The sequence below is a fragment of the Schistocerca gregaria genome, chromosome 5 (genome assembly GCF_023897955.1).
Source record: "Schistocerca gregaria isolate iqSchGreg1 chromosome 5, iqSchGreg1.2, whole genome shotgun sequence".
NCBI classification, from domain to species: Eukaryota; Metazoa; Arthropoda; class Insecta; order Orthoptera; family Acrididae; genus Schistocerca; species Schistocerca gregaria.
This window is the reverse complement of record NC_064924.1, coordinates 30,381,816-30,400,382: the sequence shown is the minus strand read 5'-3', so window position 1 is coordinate 30,400,382 and position 18,567 is coordinate 30,381,816.

The window sequence follows — 18,567 nt, the reverse complement described above, 5'->3', positions numbered from 1 at the left end:
CCAGTACCTACTGCAACCTACGTCCTTCTGAATCTGCTTAGTATAGTCATCTCTTTGTCTCCCTCTACGATTTTTACCCTCCACGCTGCCCTCCAATACTAAATTGGTGATCCCTTGATGCCTCAGAACAAGTCCTACCAACCGATCCCTTCTTCTGGTCAAGGTGTGCCACAAACTTCTCTTCTCCACAGTCCTATGCAATACTTCCTCATTAGTTATGTGATCTACCCATCTAATCTTCAGCATTCTTCTGTAGCACCACATTTCCAAAGCTTCTATTCTCTTCTTGTCCAAACTATTTATCGTCCATAATCGCTTCCATACATGACTACACGCCACACAAATACTTTCGGAAATGACTTCCTGACACTTAAATCTATACTCGACGTTAACAAAATTCTCTTCTTCAGAAACGCTTTCCTTGCCATTGCCAGTCTACATTTTATATCCTCTCTACTTCGACCATCATCAGTTTCTTCAGTTTTAATCTACATTTCATAACCAATAGATTGTGTTCATAGTCCACATCTGCCCCTGGAAATGTCTAACAATTTAAAACCTGGTTCCTATATCTCTGTCTTACCATTATATAGCCTATCTGAAACCTGTCAGTATCTCCAGGCTTCTTCCATGTATACAGCTTTCTTTTATGATTCTTGAACCATGTGTTAGCTATCGTTCAATGATGCATAATGATACATACTATTATCAATGATACATACTATTATTTTGTTTAGTTGCTTGGAAGTGTGGTCACATTAGGAAATAACTTTTGTAAAACTAATAGCAAAGTTTAATGTTAACATACCCACTCAAAAGTCTTAGAAATTCGGTTATGTATGTATCAGTATAGAGAAAAAAACTGGAAATGTCCATACCCTGCCAAGTACAGTGTGGATGCGCTAACTGTTTCGTACGAACAATCCCCCAGTATCCTTGGTGAAAAAAAAACGCAATTTTTTTTTCACAGCTTTATGGATCAACACACGTGACTGTCCACCGTCATTTTGAACAAGAATGACACCGGTCTGTTCAGCGAGGCTATGCCAGCGCTCTATAGAGTTCTTTGTGCAATGCGGAATGCAAGGAACGAGGCCTAGATGTTCAAATCCGAATCAGTTTCCGTGGCCTGTGCATTTTTCCTACAGTTCAGCGGAAAAACGTAAGTCCGTTTGAATAGGGCATGGAAGGCCCACTGGTACCGACCGGCCGCCGTGTCATCCACAGCCCACAGGCGTCACTGCATGCGGATATGAAGGGGCATGTGGTCAGCACACCGCTCTCCTATCCGTAAGTCAGTTTACGAGATCGGAGCCGCTACTTCTGAGTCAAGTAGCTCCTCAGTTTGCCTCACAAGAAAGTTCAGCGGAAAAGATTGAAGCTATTCAGAATGCCGAGCATCGATGTGACAACAAATGCAGCGGAAGCGTCAAAGTCTGTGCCAGGGCCAATCGGAAAAGGTGAAAGTGCGTCAGCATTACCGTGTTAGCCTTCGGACGGTGCACGATCTCGTACTGGTATTGAGACAACGACAAAGCTCATCTTTGCAGTTTTCGGGCAGTCCGTAGAGGAACGGGTTTCATCGGATGAAACAAGGACTGCAAAGGCTTGTGATCCGTTACTAAGGACTCGAATTTTGTGCCCTACAAATAGTGGTGAAATAGCTAAATCCTCTTTATCAATTTGTGAGTAGTTATACTGCACTTTGAACAACGCTTCAGGTGCGAAAGTGATAGGCCTGTTTTCATCACCAATTCTGTGCGAAAGCACTGCACCGTTTCCATAAGAGGAAGCGTCAACTTGCAACAAAACTGCTTTGTCAGCATCAAAGTGAACTAATCATTGATCACTGAGCAATGCGTCTTTAAGTTTTTGAAAAGCTACTTGGAACTCAACTGTGAAAAAAAAGGGAGGGGGGGGGGGGGGGGGAATTCTTGCTACGCAAGCGATGCAATGGAGCCGCTATTTGCGCAGCATTCGGTATGGTTCAAATGGCTCTGAGCACTATGGGATTTAACATCTATGGCCATCAGTCCCCTAGAAGTTAGATCTACTTAAACCTAACTAACCTAAGGACACACACAACACCCAGTCATCACGAGGCAGAGAAAATCACTGACCCCGCCGGGAGTCGAACTCGGGAACATTCGCTATGAACCGAATGTAATAGTTTATAACAGTTCATTTTCCCTAACACAGACTGCAATTCTTTGAGATTGCGAGGAACTGACAAGTCTCATATGGCTAACAAATGCTACTGAAAAGGATTTACCCCCTGGCTGTTTATGACATGACCAAGATACTGCAATTCAGGTTTAAAAAAAATCACACCGGTCCAGTCCACGCTTAATTCCCGCATCATACAACACACGGAAGAAAGCACGTACATTTGTAGCATGCTCTTCAGGTGCACCACCTGCTACGACAATACCGTCAAGATATATTGAACGGTTTGGCACTTGTGCAGACAGCTGTTCCAAATACCATTGGACAATGGTGGGTGCGGAAGCACTGCCAAAAGGTAAACGCAAATATTTGAACAAACCCAAATGACTATTTACGATGCGCACTTTTTGTGAATTTTCACCGCGTGGTATTTGGAGATATGCTTCGTGCAAATCTATTTTAGAAAAGTAGCGTCCAAAGCCTAATTTGTCTACAAGATCCTCTGGGCGTGGCAACAGGTAAGTATCAGTAACAGTTGGTGGGTTGGCTGTAGATTTAAAGTCAACACAGAGATGAATGCGGCTTGAAGGTTTGGGTAGCAAAGCCGGTGGACTTGCCTACTGACTAGCTTGTATGGGAGAAATAGTCCGATATCTTGCAATTATTTAAGTTCAGCAGCGATTTTGACCCGTAATGCAATGGGAACAGGTCCGGCAGGCAAAATTTTGGCTGAGCATTGTCTTTCAGAGTAATACGTGCAACAAAATTGTTAGCCTCGCCTAAGCCTTCAGAAAAGAGTTCTGGGAATTCTTTTAGCAAGCTAGCTGCACTGTCTTTTGCATTGAATGCAGACACTGACAACACATTGTCCTGAATGTTAAGCCAAACAAATCAAATGAATCAAGACCAAATACGTGGTCCCGCGCTGCTGCTACGGTCGCAGGTTCGAATCCTGCCTCGAGAATGGATGTGTGTGACGTCCTTAGGCTAGTTATGTTTAAGAAGTTCTAAGTTCTAGGGGACTGATGACCTCAGATTTTAAGTCCCATAGTGCTAAGAGGCATTTGAACCACTCGCGGTAGGTTTGTTCTGAGCGTTTTTGTCAATTAAAGAATTAATACCTAGCAGCTACCACATTCACTTGGTCATAATAGTTCGTTAGCGAGTCTACCAGTTGTTCATAAAACTGTTTACTCCGATTGGCGTTAGGAAACAACTTCTGAGTTAAACGGTACACTGCACTTCTGACCGTCGATGGATATGGAAGTTTCACAGTACCTGGTCCGTTGTGAGCTAGTAGGTGTGCCTCGAAATGGGACAAACACTCGAACCATTCCTCTTCTTGTTCACAAAACTGTCGAAAACGTCGTACAGCAGCTGTGGCAGGCGCTGCTTGTTTCGCCGGGCGGAGCGTTGGCCAGTACTGCTACACAGTGTTGAGTAACGTAGGATTTGCTTGTATGGAACTGGAACATCTGCATTAGCTGTGTCGCATCTAACGCTTGCGGCTGAGGGATCTGAGCAGGGGGCGGACTGGTGGGGTGGGCATGTTGGAAGAGAAAAATGCAACAAACAGACAAGGCAAGCATGTGGAATAAGGACAAAAGCAAAGAAAATTTCTGGAATGCCCACCTGCAAACAGTGATTAGCAAATACGACAAGAAACATTTTCTTCATCTAATGCTTTAATTACTGTAGATCATTGTTATAACATTCTACAAAAAATTTAGCATATCGTCTTCACTGCATGTGTTATGGCTGGTTCAAGAGTATTTTATGTAACAACTGAAAGATGTGGTATTAGTTTCCGATGTTTATTAAGAGAAGCTTTAAAAGTATTTAGTTGCCAAGAACTAAAAATTTTTAAAAAACGTTCGAAATCAACTTGTATCAAGGAAGGTACACTTAATTAATTATTACAGTTTTTCAGTTTAATTTTTTCTCCGTTTTTAGGTACGACAGTTATTACTTTTTGCATCTTTACAATTGTTTTCGTGGTTGTCTAATTTTTCTAGAGAATAAAAAAAATCTTAAAGATCTGTCACAAATACAAATTTATGATAGATGTTTAGTTGTTTGTGAACTAATTAATCTAGATGAATCTCTTATCCAGTGATAACACATACTGCCCTCTTTTTTAATTAAAGCATGACTAACATGTTTTTTTGTTTATCTTTTAGTATAGTAAAGAGGATACAAAATAAATTTTTCATTACAAGCCTAAACATTAATCGAAATAGTTTATTTCTATTCAAATCTTTTTCTCAAAAACTTTATCACTTCTAGGCCAATACTTTTAGATTTACTAATTCATTCCTCATCAAACTTGCTGGATGTAAAGCCCATTTTAATGCATATGGGAAACATTTCTGATTATTTTTCAAATGAGTCACACCTTTTTCATCTTTGATTACTTTTAGTAAATAGATATCTCAAGAGACAATAATTGGATTGTGTCTGTTAACAAGTAATTCTAATTCTTTTCTGGATTATAAAGACCAAGTTGATGGCTGTCTTTGCAGTTCTTCCATTTCAGTTAATAATTCATTTGTTGATCATTGTAAATAATCATTTAAATCTGTTTCTCTTAGTAAAACTTGGTTTATTGTGTAAAAACTAAAGTCCTATGCTTCCTCATGTCTCTCAAAAGTACAATAAAATCTCATTAACTTTTTTGGTTTTTATAAAGAAAAAGTTTATAATATATTTTTAAAAATATTAATCCATTTAGATTTTTAAATCAAAATTGTGATGAAGTTTAAATAAATAGAGTTACATATAAAAATATCACATAACAAATTTAACATTTCGGTTTAGTACTATTATTTTTTGTTTTTAATTTTTTAATTCTTTAGTTATTTAAGTAATTTATCTAACCAACTGCCATTATTAGATTTTTAATCAGTTAAATGGATATCAATTAACATTTTAATTTTGACATAAATGATTTATCTGTTATTTTGGGGAAAAGGAAGGTAACTCTTATGAGGTAATGTACTGGTCAGTTCTTAAATATTTTCTGCCTTTATGTTAACTGGTTCTACTATAACACCAAGGAATTTTTTGGTTTGAAAACAGTAAAACTTATATTTGTATTTTGTATGACAAAATTATTCAAATTTTGCTTTTCAGTTATTTGAACCAGAACCAGAAAGGGTGTACTACTATGAACAGCATTCCAAGGGTAGTTTTCCGACAGGATTAAACTCATCCACATACCGCTGCTCTAACCTTGCTTGCTCTACTCAGTATCAAGATGTTGCATTGGCCTTCCAAATCAACAGATTTTTCTCCAATCAATCAGACGTGGGAATCACTGGACAACTCCAGCATCGTTCGCAACTAGCATTAACCATCCCTTTACTGGCCAACCATTTGCAACAGGTATGGAACTCCATCCCACAAACTGACTTTCAGCACGTTTACAACACAATGCATCCACCTTTGCATGCTTGCATTTGAAATTCTGGATGTTACACTGGTTATTAAACTACGAGCATTTCAGTAACTTGACCTGCCGAAAATATCTGTATGCAGATGACCTGCCAATTTCATATCAGAGTGAAGACCTTTATGAATGTGAAGAACACCTAACGAACAGCCTTACTAAATTTTATGAGTATTCTGAGACATGCCAACTGAGACCAAATGTTTCTAAAACCGAGGTAAGCCTGTTCCATCTCTCTACTCGCCTTTCATCAGCAAAGATCAGTCCACAGTTCTGCCCTCTTGCCACAGTCAGATACAACGAAAGCGCAAAATACCTGGGTGTCACTCTAGACAGAACTTTAACATACAAAAAAACACCTCTCCAACTTGGCCAAGAAGATAGAAACACGAGTGATCCTTGTGAGAAAGCTAGCAGGCAGTACATGGGGAGCAACCACATCAGTTCCCCGAGGAGCATCCCTTGCACTGGTATACTGTGCAGCAGAATACTGTGCACCAGTTTGGCTCCGAAACACCCACTTTGCGACAGTGGACGTCCAACTGAACTCAGTTATGAGTCTGAGTAGTGGTACTGTCCAGTCTACACCTACTTGCTGGCTACCAGCGCTTTCAAACATCTGTCCACCAGACCTCCGTCGAAAGGGTGCTCTTTACAACCTCTGTCAGCAAGTTTCTAAAACAATTCGATCCCTCTTCATGGCGATTTGCTATCACTGCCCAGGAAACGCCTCAAATCTAGAAGACCAGCATATGAAATGGGAATCCAAATGCTATCCATAGGATTCGACCAGGATGCAGAGTGGGAACGTGAGTGGCTAGCTACAAGAACCCGAAACCACTAACTTGTAGACAGTCCAACAGTTCCAGTTCCAGGCTTCCACCAACCAATGGAGGTGTGGGTGCAGTTAAACAGACATCAGATCGGAGAGAATGGGTGCAAATACAACATGCACAAGTGGGGCTCTTCAAGTGACTGTGTGTGACTGTTGTGACACCAGAACAATGAGTCACATTGTGAATGACTGTCCAATCATAAGCTTCAGAAGCATTGAGAAGCTCCATCAAGCATCCAACGAGGCACTCCGCTGGATCGAGTACATCAACATCCGAGTATAGTCTGAGCCGTTTTAAACTTGTGTACTATTTATAATTTCATATGTTCATTTTTATACTTATTTCTTTGTTTTGCTAAATGTGTAATACTGTAATTGATGCATACGATAATAATAAGTGGGTTGTCTCGTGCTTACATGAAACTGCGATACTGCTGTGTTACCTCGACCCGAAATATCACTACTCGACATTAATTATTTTTTGATGTTACGGTTCTTGTCTGTCATCATCTAATAGTGAGAAAGAGATTTCAGAGTTAGGGTTCAAACTGTAAGGCATTTCCAGGGGTAGACGTCAACTCTGACCACGATTTATTGGTTGTGGAATGTAGATTAAAACTGAAGAAATTGTAAAGAGGTAGGAAATGGAACCTGGATAAATTTAAAGAACTACAGGTTGTTGAGAGTTTCAGAGGGAGCATTAGACAACTGTTGACTTGAACACGAGATGGGAATACAGTAAAAGAAGAATAGATAGCTTTAAGAGACCAAAAAGTGAAGAGAGAAGGGGATCCAATAGGAGAAAAAAGACAAGCCATAGTAGAAATAGTTCGATGACACAGGAGATACTGAATTTAATTTAGTAAAGGAGAAAATATCAAAATACAGCAAATGAAGAAGGGTAACGGAATACAAACATCTAAAAAATTAGACTGACGAAATGGCTAAACACGGGAGAAAGATACATAGCGCCTACTGGAAAATTAAAGAGGCGTCTGCAGAAAAGAGAAGAAGCTGTACGAATATCAATAGCTCACATAGAAAAAGTGCCGTATGTAATGAAGAGAGAGTGGAAAGGTGGAAGGAGTATGTAGAAGGTCTGTACGATGGAGATGAACATGATTCAATATTAAATGTTATCTGCGGAAACAACGTTTTCGCACTGTTGTGTACTGACAAGAGAGAAGAAAACACGACTGTGGTGTGCATCTCCTTGCTCAAAGAAGAACAGCAAAGTCGTCTGGAAGAAGATAAACAGAGCAGTAAGTGGCCTCCAGAGCTAAAATTAAATCAAAACATTATGCTTTCAACTATCTAAGTTTTCGTTTATAGCGTATTTATTCATAAAAATGAAATGACAACATTTTTACTATCAACTGGCTAAAATGAAAAGCTTCCGCCGCTGTATAGAAGGTGCACGGTTTACCTGCGTCTCTGTCTTTTTACCTGAATGACATTTCGCCTTCAGTGCAGACGATCTCGGTAGGATGTCAGTTGTTTTTTATTATTCTCTACAAAGCACGGGTGCCCTACGACACAACGAGCCGCAAGTGTGTCGACTACAACCGCCAATGGGCAGTTCAATAAAATGCGAGGTGGCGCAGTGGTAAGGACACTAGGCGTGCATTCGGGAGGACGACGCTTCAAATCCACGTCCGGCCATCCTCATTTAGATTTTCCGTGATTTCCCTAAATCGCTTCAGGTAAATTCCCGGATGGTTCCTTTGAAAGAGCAAGGCCGACTTCCTTCAACATCCTTCCCTAGTCCGATGGTCTCCTTCCCCGAAACAAGACACCAAAATGCTGAACCGAAAGGTACGCGATAACAAATCAAAATGATTACATAACAATAAAGTGCGTTCGACGAATACAGCAGTATCAAGCAAATAACAAAACAGGATGCAGGCATATCCAAGGTTCAGATATGTGGGTAACGATCAGATTGTGCTGACGTATGTACAACCCGGAAGGAAAAATGGAAAAGAGGGTAGTCGTAGTATTTGATTGAAGACATTGTAACATTATTGAGATTTCCGTCGTATGAGAGCTGTGAGTACCGTTGGAAAGGCATTCACCTACCTGTATATTAAATGATCAACTTATGAGATGAGACCTATTCTTTGAAAGACATTTGTTTTATATAATCTAGTAACTGTAAGTATGCGCATCTAGCACGGACGCTAATACATCAGTTGCGCAGTCAAAGAAACATTTTAACAGAAGCTGAACTGAACGTTCCGCTTCGATCTAAATAGAAGATGACAGTAAAAACCTTTGTAGATCTTCAGATTTTGTCGTACTTCTGCTTGTAATGTGAAAGCGTAAAGAAGGTCGTCTTTAAGCCATAAAAGTGATAGGTCTTGCCAGCGTGCAAACAACATTTATTAATTAATAAAATTCATGTAATTTATGTTCGATGCTGTAAACAGGCAAAGTATTGTTATGAAGGTGTTGAACGGTGCAAGAATTGTCTCGAAGGAAGGAGAAAAGTAATGACTGTAATTTGTGACAAAAACAGGCCGAAATCTGATCGCACTACACAGTTAGAAAATTACTTATGTAAGTTATACTGTTTCTAATCAAGGCCTAATTGCTTGTGAGAATTGTTTGAATATAGTTAGTGTTTACCAGATTTCTTATCTATTATTTTTCTTTATTTTTTTCCCTCCATGTCATATTATTTTTATTCATGTCAAACAGCCTCTACTACAGCAGAGAATACTGCGGCATCCTCGTCGTAGACAGAAGGCCGCTCCTTGTCTTCTATACAACTTATAGCTGCCCCATTTATTAATGATTTCATCTGCAAATGCAATTTTTTATTATTCATTGTTAAAGGTCCCTTAGGTAATTATAAAATTCATAGTGATTACGTAAAGAAATCCAGGTTGTTCCTTTCCAAATAATAGAAGCCTTTGTGTTATCGAAAACTAGCCTCCATCTAACAACGATCGGGAGCCGACCAGAAGACGGACGTCTTCGGCCGCTATCGTGTTTCCTGTGGCAAGACTGAGCCAAACAGGGAACACGACATTCTAGTATGAAGCACAGATATATACATAATTATCAGATTAAAATAGAAAGAAGAGGGACCTGATCATCATCATAATCACCATCATCATTTATGACTGATTATGCCTTTCAGCGTTCAGTCTGCAGCATAGTCCCCCTTATAAAACTTGGTGCCTCTTCTGATGTTAAACCTGTTACTTCAAAATCATTCGTAACCGAATCCAGGTACCTTCTCCTTGGTCTGCCCCGACTCCTCCTACCTTCTACTGCTGAACCCGTGAGTCCCTTGGGTAACCTTGCTTCTCCCATGCGTGTAATATGACCCCACCATCTAATCCTGTTCGCCCTGACTGCTACATCTATAGAGTTCATTCCCAGTTTTTCTTTGATTTCCTCATTGTGGACACCCTCCTGCCATTGTTCCAATCTACTAGTACCTGCAATCATCCTAGCTACGTTCATATCCGTAACCTAAACCTTCTTAATAAGGTAGCCTGAATCCACCCAGTTTTCGCTCCCATACAACAAAGTTGGTCGAAAGATTGAACGGTTCACAGATAACTTAGTCTTGGTACTGACTTCCTTCTTACAGAAGAGAGTGGATCCTAGCTGAGCGCTCACTGCATTAGCTTTGGTACACCTCGCTTCCAGTTCTTTCACTATGTTGCCATCCTGTAAGAATATGCATCCTAAGTACTTGAAACCGTCCCCCTGTTCTAACTTTGTTCCTCCTATTTGGCACTCACTCCGTTTATATCTCTTTCTCACTGACATTACTTTCGTTTTGCAGATGCTAATCTTCATGCCATACTCCTCAAATTTCTGATATAGCTCTGAAATATTATTTTGCAAACTTTCAATCGAATCTGCCATCACAACTAAGTCATCCGCATATGCGAGACTGCTTATTTTGCGTTCACATACCTTAATATTACCCAGCCAGTCTATTGTTTTCAACATATGATCCATAAATAATATGAACAACAGTGGAGACAAATTGCAGCCTTGTCTTACCCCTGAAACTACTCTGAACCATGAACTCAATTTACCGTCAACTCTAACTGCTGTCTGACTATCTATGTAAAGACCTTCAATTGCTTGCAAAAGTTTGTCTGCTATTACATAATCTAGTAGAACAGACAATAATTTCCTCCAAGGAACCCGGTCATATGCCTTTTCTAGATCTATAAAGCATAGATCTTCCCTCGTTCATAGACCTTGCCGTTGGTGGGGAGGCTTGCGTGCCTCAGCGATACAGATAGCCGTACCGTAGGTGCAGCCACAACGGAGGGGTATCTGTTGAGAGGCCAGACAAACGTGTGGTTCCTGAAGAGGGGCAGCAGCCTTTTCAGTAGTTGCAGGGGCAACAGTCTGGATGATTGACTGATCTGGCCCTGTAACAATAATCAAAACGGCCTTGCTGTGCTGGTACTGCGACTGGCTGAAAGCAAAGGGAAACTACAGCCGTAATTTTTCCCGAGGGCATGCAGCTTTACTGTATGATTAAATGATAATGGCATCCTCTTGGGTAAAATATTCCCGAGGTAAAATAGTCCCCCATTCGGATCTCCGGGCGGGGACTACTCAAGAGGATGTCGTTATCAGGAGAAATATAACTGGCGTTCTACGGATCGGAGCGTGGAATGTCAGATCTCTTAATCGGGCATGTAGATTAGAAAATTCAAAAAGGGAAATGGATAGGTTAAAGTTAGATATAGTGGGAATTAGTGAAGTTCGGTGGCAGAAGGAACAAGACTTCTGGTCAGGTGACTACAGGGTTATAAACACAAAATCAAATAGGTGTAATGTAGGAGTAGGTTTAATAATGAATAGGAAAATAGGAATGCTGGTAAGCTACTACAAACAGCATAGTGAATGCATTATTGTGGCCAAGATAGATACGAAGCCCATACCTACTACAGTAGTACAAGTTTATATGCCAACTAGCTTTGGAGATGACGAAAAAATTGAAGAAATGTATGATGAAATAAAAGAAATTATTCAGATAGTGGAGAGAGACGAAAATTTAATAGCCATGGGTGACTGGAATTCAGTAGTAGGAAAAGGGAGAGAAGTAAACGTAGTAGGTGAATATGGATTGGGGGTAAGAATCAAAGAGGAAGCCGCCTGGTAGAATTTTGCACAGAGCACAACTTAATTATAGCTAACACTTGGTTCACGAATCATAATAGAACGCTGTATACATGGAAGAATACTGGAGATACTGACAGGTTTCAGATAGATTATATAATGGTAAGACAGAGATTTAGGTACCAGGTTTTAAATTTCAGATAGATTATATAATGGTAAGACAGAGATTTAGGAACCAGGTTTTAAATTGTAAGACATTTCCAGGGGCAGATGTGGACTTGGTTATGAAATGTAGATTAAAACTGAAGAAACTGCAAAAAGGTGGGAATTTAAGGAGATGGGACCTGCATAAACTAAAAGAACCAGAGGTTGTACAGAGTTTCAGGGAGAGCATAAGGGAGCAATTGACAGGAATCGGGGAAAGAAATACAGTAGAAGAAGAATGGGTAGCTTTGAGGGATGAAGTAGCGAAGGCTGCAGAGGATCAAGTAGGTAAAAACACGAGGGCTAATAGAAATCCTTGGGTAACAGAAGAAATGTTGAATTTAATTGATGAAAGGAGAAAATATAAAAATGCAATAAATGGAGCAGGCAAAAAGGAATACAGACGTCTCAAAAACTAGATCGACAGGAAGTGCAAAATGGCTAAGTAGGGATGGCTATAGGACAAATGTAAGGATGTAAAGGCTTATCTCACTAGGTGTAAGATACATACTGCCTACAGGAAAATTAAAGAGACCTTTGGAGATAAGAGAACGAATGTATGAACATCAAGAGCTCAGATGGAAACCCAGGCAAGGAAGGGAAAGCAGAAAGGTGGAAGGAGTATATAGAGGGTCTATACAAGGGCGATGTACTTGAGGACAATATTATGGAGATGGAAGAGGATGTAGATGAAGATGAAATGGGAGATACGATACTGCGTGTAGAGTTTGACAGAGTACTGAAAGCCCTAAGTCGGAACAAGGCCCACGGAGTAGACAACATTCCATTGGAACTACTGACGGCATCGGGAGAGTCAGTCCTGACAAAACTATACCATCTGGTGAGCAAGATGTATGAGACAGGCGAAACACCCTCAGACTTCAAGAAGAATATAATAATTCCAATCCCAAAGAAAGCAAGTGTTGACAGATGGAAAAATTACCGAACTACCAGTTTAATAGGTCACAGCTGCAAAATACTAACACGAATTCTTTACAAATGAATGGAAAACTGGTAGAAGCCGACCTCGGGGAAGATCAGTTTGGATCTGCAAAAATGTTGGAACACGGGAGGCAATACTGACCCAACGACCTATCTTAGAAGCTAGATGAAGGAAGGGCAAATCTACGTTTCTAGCATTTGTAGACTTAGAGAAAGCTTTTGATAATGTTGACTGGAATGCTCTCTTTCAAATTCTAAACGTGGCAGGGTTAAAATACAGGGAGAGAAAGGCTATTTACAATTTGTACAGAAACCAGATGGCAGTTATAAGAAGCAAGGGACATGAAAGTGTAGCAGGGAGTGAGACAGGGTTGTAGTCTCTCCCCGATGTTATTCAATCTGTATATTGAGCAAGCAGTGAATGAAACAAAAGTAAAATTCGGAGAAGGTATTAAAATCCATGGAGAAGAAATAAAAACTTTGATGTTCGCCGATGACATTGTAATTCTGTCAGAGACAGCAAAGGACGTGGAAGAGCAGTTGAATGGAATGGATAGTGTGTTGAAAGAAGGATATAAGATTAACATCAACAAAAGCAAAGCGAGGATAATGGAATACAGTCGAATTAAGTCGGGTGATGTTGAGGGAATTAGATTAGGAAATGAGACACTTAAAGTAGTGTAATAGTTTTGCTATTTGGGGAGCAAAATAACTGATGATGGTCGAAGTAGAGAGGATAGAAAATGTAGACTGGCAATGGCAAGGAAAGCGTTTCTGAAGAAGAGAAATTTGTTAACATCGAGTATAGATTTAAGTGTCAGGAAGTCATTTCTGAAAGTATTTGTGTGGAGTGTAGTCATGTATGGAAGCGAAACATGGACGATAAATAGTTTGGACATGAAGAGAATAGAAGCTTTGGAAATGTGGTGCTACAGAAGTATGCTGAAGATTAGATGGGTAGATCACATAACTAATGAGGAAGTATTTGAATTGGATTGGGGAGAAGAGAAGTTTGTGGCACAGCTTGACCAGAAGAAGGGCTCGGTTGGTAGGACATGTTCTGAGGCATCAAGGGATTACCAATTTAGTACTGGAGGGCAGCGTGGAGTGTAAAAATCGTAGAGGAAGACCAAGAGATGAATGTACTAAGCAGATTCAGAAGGATGTAGGTTGCAGTAGGTACTGGGAGATGAAGAAGCTTGCACAGGAGAGAGTAGCATGGAGAGCTGCATCAAACAGGTCTCAGGACAGAAGACCACAACAACAACAACAACAAATGCATATATACAATTCCCTGTTCCACTGGTAACACTTCTCAATTATTTGCCGTAAGCTAAAGATCAGGTCCTGGCAACCTCTAAGAGGCCTAAACGCACATTGATTTTCATCCAATTTGTCCTCAACTAATACTCGCACTTTCCTTTCAACAACACCTGAGAAGATTTTACCCACAATGCTGATTAAAGAGATACCTCTGTATTTGTTACACTCTTTTCTGTTTCCATGTTTAAAGATTGGTGTGATTACTGCTTTTGTCCAGTCTGGTGGAACCTGTCCCGAATCCCAGGCCATTTTAAGTATCCTGAGTATCCATTTAAGACCTGACATTTCACTATATTTGATGAGTTCCGACTTAATTTCATCCACCCCAGCTGCTTTATTGCTCTGCAATCTATTGACCATTTTCTCCACTTTCTCAAATGTGATCTGAAACATTACTGATCGTATATTCACCTCCATTGAGCAACTCTTCAAAATATTCCCTCCATCTGCCCAAGGCATCAACAGGATTCACCAGCAGTTTTCCTGACCTGTCCAAAATACTTGTCATTTCCTTCTTATCTCCCTTTGGAAGACTGATAATTACACTCCAGAATGGTTTTCCAGTAGCTTGACCCAAAGTCTCTAACCTGTTTTCCAAGTCTTCCCAAGACTTCTTCTTGGATGCTGCAAGTATCTGTTTGGCTTTGTTTCTTTCTTCAACATAACTTTCTCTGTCCACCTGAGTTCTAGTATGTAGCCGTTTTTGATGCACCTTCTTTTTCTCTTTACAGGATGCCTTGACTGTCGTTGCACCAAGCTGTTCGCTTCATCCTACCTTTACACACTAACGTTCCTAGATATTCTTTAGCCACTTCTAGTAATGTGTCCCTGTATCTTGCCCATTGCTTTTCCAATGACTGTTATGTACTTGTGCCTGATTTCCTTATCCTGAAGTTTCTCCGCTCCTATCCTCCTACATATGGACCTGACCTGCTGCACTTTCGGCCTCACAATACCAATTTCACTGCAGATTAAATACTGGTCAGTGTCATCAAAGAATCGCCTAAATACACGTGTGTTCCTCACAGCCTTCCTGAATTCCTGATCTGTTATTATATAGTCAATGACAGATGTGGTTCCCCTGCCTTCCCAAGTATACCGGTGAATGTTCTTATGTTTAAAAATGAGTTTGTGATTACTAAGCCCATACTGGCACAGAAACCAAAGAGCTGTTTCCTGTTCCTGTTGGCCTCCATATCCTCCCCAAATTTACCCATAACCTTTTCATACCCTTCTGTCCGATTTCCAATCCTGGCGTTAAAATCACCCATGAGCAGAACACTGTCCTTGTCCTTTACTCTAACCTCCACATCACTGAGTGCCTCATAAAAGCTATCCATCTTAGCTTGATCTGTCCCTTCACAATGCGAATATACTGACATAATCCTAATTTTCTTGCTGGACACTGTCAAATCTATCCACATCAGTCGTTCGTTTACAAACTTTATGGCAACTACGCTGGGTTCCATTTCTTTCCTGATGTAAAGCCCTACACCTCATTGTACTATTCCTGCTTTGACTCCTGACAGGTAGACCTTGTATTCTCCCACTTCCTCTTCTTTCTCACCCTTTACCCGAATGTCACTAACAGCTAAAACGTCCAACCACATCTTACTTTCAGCCTCTGCCAGCTCTACCTTCTTCCCAGAGTACCGTCATTGATATTAACAGCTCCCCATCTTGTTACCATTCGTTTGTCAAGTCGTATCTTAGGAGTCCTTAGTTTGTCAATTAGAGGTGGAACTCCGTCACCTCCAAAGGTCCGAGGCATTTTGCTCTGGTTGTTGCTAGCATCACATTTAAAGGACCACTAAAACAGTTTGCTAGCCTTACTTTCCCTGGGTCCCATTGAGTTTTACCCCTAACGGTTGAGGGACTAACCGGTGGATTTGGTAGTCTTTGCCGTATGAGCACAAAGGTGACCACGACTCAGAATATGTCCGAGATGCCCAGCCTTATTGCAAAGTAACTGGTATCCCGACTGTCAGGACCACTTACTTGGCCACTCATACGTTGCCCGTGGTTTATGAACTAGGACATGACTACAGGAACTCACACCATGCCCTGATTTAAAAAAATCTGTTCTGTTATTGTCTCAACACATCATCCGGTGGACATGGGGAAGTCGTAAAGGAAGTACTGAACAAAACCGTGGAAGTATTAAAAAAATTCGAAAAATAACAGCAGTGCGCAAAACTACGGATGTAAGTACGGTTTTCATTACTCATAGACTCCCGCGTCTTGTATAAAAAAACTGATTTCCGGGATTTATTTCCTTACTGCTTCATTTTATCCTATCGCTGTTAATTTCCTTTCAGATTTGCTTATTTACGTAGTTAGAATTCATTTCTGATCATCTGTAGTTAGAATTCATTTTCTGATCATCTGTAGCTAGAATTCATTTCTGATCATCTCTTCATGCAAAATTTATTTATCACCATTATTAGTATCTTCATTGTTGCTACGGTTAACAACACCAGATGGAGGCCATAATAGCATGATTCAGTGTCTAGTAGGTGACCTTCACTTATTTTCAAAGCTAGGTGCCACCTTGTCTTCTACCCGGTATAGCTCTGCAATCGTCAGCTACCGCGGTGTGACGTTTGACTATCAGCGTGCGCATCCGAGAGTTGACGATCGGCGTGCCGCGAAATATTTCTTTGAGCAGTTACGTCACAAAATTGAAAATAAACATGGCAGATGACAAAGGAAAACCGACAAACAATGTGGATGACGGTGATGACACAGTTGTCAAGTCATTGCCACTACGTTCGCGAACGGGAACAGGCAGACCCGATTCGCGAATGGAGAGAACGGCAGACGATGATAGCGTGCGTGACGTATCGTCACAGCAATCATCGTCACAGCAATCATCGTCACAGCAAGCGGGAGAAAATTCGATGGTTGAAATGATGAGAATTTTTTTCAAGAAAGAGAACAGGAGAAACTGGAAAGGGGAGCTTATAAATTACAACAACTACGTGATATATAAGAAAAGGAACAAAAAAAAAGGGAAAAGGAACAGGAGACAAAGCGAAAACTGTTTGATCTAAATACCACCATCGATGCAATGAGAACTCGGTTTCATAATATTGATGCCAACTTAGAGGCAAGAATAGGGACAGTCACGGTGGAATATATCGCGGAATTAAGTACTAAAGTTAATGAAAGGATAGAAGGTATTCTGCAGAAGGTAGATGCATGTGAGAGTACAGTAGGTAACATGTACAAAGACTTCAAAGTACAAGGCGAAAGTTGCCAGGCAGTTACAAAGGAAGTATCAAAGAAGACCGCTAAGCTCGGAACTAAAGTAAACAAACTTGTAGACAATGTCATCACTCTGCAAGGCCAGGTGAATGACCTGACACAAGCGCTATCCGACATTAACATTGAAAAGAGGGTGAATTATTCTGCCGCAAACGTACGTTCCACGATAGGAAAAGAATTTGCAGAATGGGTCGAGACTAAAGAACAGTACATAGAAAACAAGGTTCAACACGACTTAATAGAATCTGTTCAGTCAGCCAGAGTTGAAGTTTTAGTTGCTCCAGGTATATCAGGAGACACGCTTCTCAGTGAATTAGGAGAGATTCGTTGAGTTTTTCACCGAGATCTTCCCGAGTAGAAACGATACCTCACTGAGGAACTCGAGCAATTGAAACAAGTCAATGATTTTCCTAATGGCAATAGAAGTGATTATTCACACTTGCTTTTTCCAGAACATGAATACAGCAATAATCCCTTGTCTCGTGTAAAAGTCTCTCCACTTGTTGATGGTCACTTCAGTAAGAATCCGTTAGTACGCAACCAGAACGATCAAGTAACTCTTGTCGAGCTCATGAAAGAAGAAAGCGTTCTCAAGCACCGCGTGTTTCCCCTTTTTCTGCCAGAGAAACGCAACATCTACCCAATGGTTTTTCTGAAGTCATTTAATGGCGTTTTTCCTGAGAGTTGGAATGACAAGCAACTTATGTGCTTTATAGTAGGTTACATTCAAAGAGAGGGTTCTGCCTGGGGAACTGAAGTAATTGACAGATATAATAATTACGCTGACTTCGAAAAGCAATTTCTGAACAAATTCTGGAGTTCAGGCACACAAAAACGCCTCAGAAAGGAAGTACATAACGCTGAACCGTTTAGTACGAGAGGTGCTGATCTCCGCAGAAATACCTGCGAAAAATACAATATTGGGACACGCCCATTTCCACGAAGGACGTAATTATGATCCTTAAGTCAAAGCTACCGTTATCAGTCAGGCAGAAGTCAGTAAATGTCAGTGACGACGACACGGAGGCTTCTCTGTCAGTACTTGACAACCTTCACATGATTCAAGAGGACGTGCGTGCAAGTGCACGGAGTAATTGTAACCTTGGCCCTCGCACTACACAGCCGCACGGCGTAGGCGCAGACTCAGGTACATCATACCGACCCCACAACAGTAAAGGACACGACGTGCCGTCTCATAATAACAACTACTATCGTCGTAACGGGAAGCAGAAACGTAAATTCCAGGGTCAAAACAGGTACCACCCCGTATACCGCACAA